The sequence below is a fragment of the Oncorhynchus kisutch genome, linkage group LG15 (assembly GCF_002021735.2).
Source record: "Oncorhynchus kisutch isolate 150728-3 linkage group LG15, Okis_V2, whole genome shotgun sequence".
In the NCBI taxonomy this organism is placed as follows: domain Eukaryota; kingdom Metazoa; phylum Chordata; class Actinopteri; order Salmoniformes; family Salmonidae; genus Oncorhynchus; species Oncorhynchus kisutch.
The window spans coordinates 71,511,800-71,516,223 of record NC_034188.2 but is presented as its reverse complement, the minus strand read 5'-3'; the positions used below and the strand labels follow the sequence as shown (position 1 = coordinate 71,516,223).

At 39.6% G+C, this 4,424-nt stretch overlaps 1 long non-coding RNA gene across 1 annotated transcript; it reads right to left on the bottom strand.

Annotated features, from left to right (window-relative positions):
• Nucleotides 1-379: 379 nt before the first annotated feature.
• Nucleotides 380-4,189, bottom strand: LOC109905822 (uncharacterized). Its single transcript, XR_002257316.2, has 2 exons — nt 1,871-4,189; nt 380-676 (listed from the first exon to the last, which is right to left on the bottom strand). It is a non-coding gene; the product is annotated as an uncharacterized LOC109905822 (long non-coding RNA).
• Nucleotides 4,190-4,424: the final 235 nt, after the last annotated feature.

Below are 4,424 nucleotides of genomic sequence, written 5' to 3'. Positions count from 1 at the left end.
GTCAAAATGTGGTGCAAACTGAGACGTCACCGCTCAAATTGGTAATCCAATGTTTTGAAAATAGCTGGCTAGCCGTCTGTGCAGTACATAACATTAGATATGTGCATGTTATCTTAAAGCTACCTCTGCAGTTTCTTTTGCCATTAATAGGATGTACATTTATCCTACTTATTCCCTGACATTGCCAAGTTCTGATTTCTCATTAATTCTCCCTTCCTCCTCCAATGTATTACACATTGCCCACTTCCTCATCAGACAGTAGCAACAAACTAAGAAAAGGTGCTAATTTCATTCATCAACATTTTAAAAAGGGTAGTAGACATTTACAGAAGACATTTCCCCGATCATAGTCTAGCTCAAAACTAACGAGACTGTTTCAGAATGTAAAAAGTAACAGTACAAAACATACATTATTTTAGCAAACGTAAAATAAGTGAGTTTTGACTGAATAGATATTTAATTAACGTTTCAAAACAATACATTATAATACAGACCTGCTAAATTACTCACATCCAGCATAAAAACAGAAACAGAATTAACTAAAATAATTCTGTATTTATTTCAGATGTAACTATTGTTCATGAAGCAAACATTGTATGTTTGGTAGAATGAAGCTGTCCGCTTTCCTCCCGCTCCTTCATCCGTGGTGCTCGTTCAACATAGCATTTGGAGATTCCTGTGAACATCAGTCAAACATGTCATTCTGAACAGCAACATCATCCTAACAACAATTTAGACCAGTTGACAATTCAACAGAATTCAGTCTTGTTCATGTTGATGATCGGTACAACATGAGACAGATAGCAAGCCATGGTATATCAGACCGTATACCCTGGGTATGAGTCAATACTACTTGTTGATTGTTGTAATTATGTTGGTAACCAGTTTTTTAATAGCAATAAGGCACCTTGGGGGTTATATACCATGGCTAAGAGCTGTATCCAGGCACTCTGCGTTGCAGCCCTAAGCCGTGGTATATTTTCCACATACCACAAATCCCGAGCTGCCTTATTGCTTAAAATATAAAACACAGATACATGCACATGTGAGGTTTCTAATAATAATGTTACTACTACTAGCTTGCTCTCTCCCTGCTTCTCCTGAACATGTTTATCTGATATAGCTAGTTATTGTTCTCCCTTGCTCATCCAAAGCAGGCTTTTCTCCTCCTTGCTAGTCTTCAGATGCTTGACTACATGATCATCATGTTGTGGCTGTAACATGGATATTGCATTAGAAAAAAATAGTATACACTCTTAGAAAAAAGGGTTCCAAAAGGGTTCTTCAGCTGTCCCCATAGTGTAACCCTTTTGGGTTCCAGGTAGAACCCTCTGTGGAAAGGGTTATACCTGGAACCAACAAGGTGGTTCTACCTGAAACCAACAAGGTGGTTCTACCTGAAACCAACAAGGTGGTTCTACCTGAAACCAACAAGGTGGTTCTACCTGAAACCAACAAGGTGGTTCTACCTGAAACCAACAAGGTGGTTCTACCTGGAATCAACAAGGTGGTTCAACCTGGAACCAACAAGGGTTCTTCAAAAAGTTATTTACGGGGACAGCTGAATAACTTATGTTCGTTCTAGATAGCACCTTTTTTTCCAAGAGTGTAGCTTTATCAGAGACATTTTCAGGAAAAGCAGTTCATTTAGCAAGCCAATAAAGTCTGATATAACTAGCTAGTAATTCTTGTCTTATTGGCTGTCCTCCTCCTCACTGGTCTGCAGATGCTTGAGTACTTTACATTTCCTAGAACTAACAACTTTATCAGATAGACATTTTCAGGAAAAGCAGGAAATTTAGCAAGCCAATAAAATACCCATTGCATTGGTTCAAACTTGAAATATAGCTAATCAAGATAGAGATCTTACCTTTTTATCTCTGTAGCAGTTTGCTCTCACCTTGTCTGGGCACTGCACATTCTCTTTTGTCAAGATTCTGCAAGGAGCTAGTCTGTTCTGTTAGAGTTGCGTAAATTCGAATCTGGTATCAGGATACATATGACAAAGAGTCACCGATTGTATACTATGTATTTTTTATTAGCTAAGCAATAAATGGCAAATGCAACTTTCGTATATACGGGCTCACTGTAATACCACGCAGGGCAGAACAGGGAACTGACAGGATGTACGTTGTTCTTATTCTGTGATAGACATAGTTCCAACCCGTCTGTTGGCCTATCACAGTAGAGGCTGAGCGTGGTTTAGACTTGCTCAGCCTATCGCAGGCGCGTCCCCGCCTCTTGGCGCATTCTTGGAGTCCTCCTTCCGTCGATGTATAGATCCTTTCTGTTCTGGTATCGCAGTCTAGTTATAACAGTTGCTCAGTTCCTGCTATTGTGTTGTTCAGTATTTTTCCATCTCAGTTAAACCTTGTGATGACCACCCCTCCCTATACCTGATTAACCACAACTGTGTAAGATAGGGCAAGTTACACCATGTGCTCAATATTGTTACATACAAACACAAGGACAAAGCATCTGCTGAGCTGTTATCTACAGTTTTGCAACATGCAGGTCACACCATGTTACTCAGTTCTTGTCACACACACAAACAGGCAAGTAGATGTAGCAAGCAGTTGTTTAATCTCATGATGATGCTCAAGTGCACAAATGCAGATACCTCACACAGCCAACAACAGATAATATTTAATCATATATATATAGTAATGGCTATAATGTAAAATACGGAATCCCACAGTTCTCCTAAAACATGAGCTAATAGCTAAGTTAGCCAACTTGAGCAAATACATCTCAGCTTGCCAACTAGCAAATCCAAACAATTACACAACAAATATACACAAAGTAAACAATTATTTTCTAAACGAATGTTAGTCTCAACCAAAGGACAAGTATAAATAACTATTGCTCTGTCCCACAACGTAACAACCATTAGTTACAGGCTAGACATAAGACTATTGCTAGCTTGTTAACTAACTATTTAAATTAAAATAAGTTAACTTTGTAGTTGTAATACTATGTGGGAAAAGTTGTTTTAATTTCTTCTTCCATTTCTCACCAACGCCTTGACTAATTTGAACAATTTGATCCATATTTAGAAACTCCCTCCCTGGGTAAGCGATTCATCTCAACAGGCCGGAAGTCAAACAAAGTCAAACTCACGGAAATTGAGGTGGAAGGGGCTACAATGTGGTACTTTCAGACCCATGAAATGTACCCGTTACGACACAGGCGTTCAGAACGTGTGCAATGGTACAATTTCATGCGTCTGAAAGTACAATATTCAAGCGTTCTAATCACCTGTAAATGAACATTGAACAGGTGTAATGATCGCGTGTAAAAATGACCATAACACACGTTCTAATCACCTGTAAATGAACATTGAGCAGGTGTAATGATCGCGTGTAAAAAATGGCCATAACACACGTTCTAATCACCTGTAAATTAACATTGAACAGGTGTAATGATCGCGTGTAAAAATGACCATAACACACGTTCTAATCACATGTAAATGAACATTGAACAGGTGTAATGATAGGGTGTAAAAATGACCATAACACACGTTCTAATCACATGTAAATGAACATTGAACAGGTGTAATGATCGCGTGTAAAAATGACCATAACACACCTTCTAATCAAATGTAAATGAACATTGAACAGGTGTAAAAATGCCCACAAGAAGCGTTCTAATCACCTGTCAATACACACTGGACAGGGGTGCATTTACCTTAGGGTGTTTTTTCAGTCTTTCAGTTTTAAATTGTTATTCTTTTATTAATTATCCTCTTATGTAGTAAATATTTCCGTTTTTATTTTCATCGTTTTTTCATGTGAAGTGCATTTTGTTGCATTCGTGTCTGAAATGTGCTATTGGGGCTCCCGAGTGACGCAGTAGTCTGAGACACGAAGTTCTGCATCCCAGTGCAACTGGTTCAAATCCAGGCTGCATCACATCTGGCCGTAATTGGGAGTCTGGCCCAGCGTCGTCTGGGGTAGGCCGTCATTGTAAATAAGAATTTGTTCTTCTTACCAGGATCTCAGTGATCACTGCCTCATTGCCTGCGTGGGTGATGGGTCCGCGGTCAAACGTAGGACTTTCTAATCAACCTGGTCTGGGTATCCTGGAAGGATATTGACCTCATCCCATCAGTAGAGGATGCCTGGTTGCTCTTTAAAAGTGCTTTCCTACCATCTTAAATAAGCATGCCCCATTCTAAAAATGTAGAACTAAGAACAGATATAGCCCTTGGTTCACCTCAGACTTGACTGCCCTTGACCAGCATGAAAACATCCTGTGGTGTTCAGAATTAGCATCGAATAGCCCCCGCGATATGCAACTTTTCAGGGAAGTCAGGAACCAATATTTGCATCCTGTAGCACTAATTTAAAAATGTTTTGGGACACTGTAAAGTCCATGGAGAATAAGAGCACCTCCTCCCAGCTGCCCACTGCACTGAGGCTAGG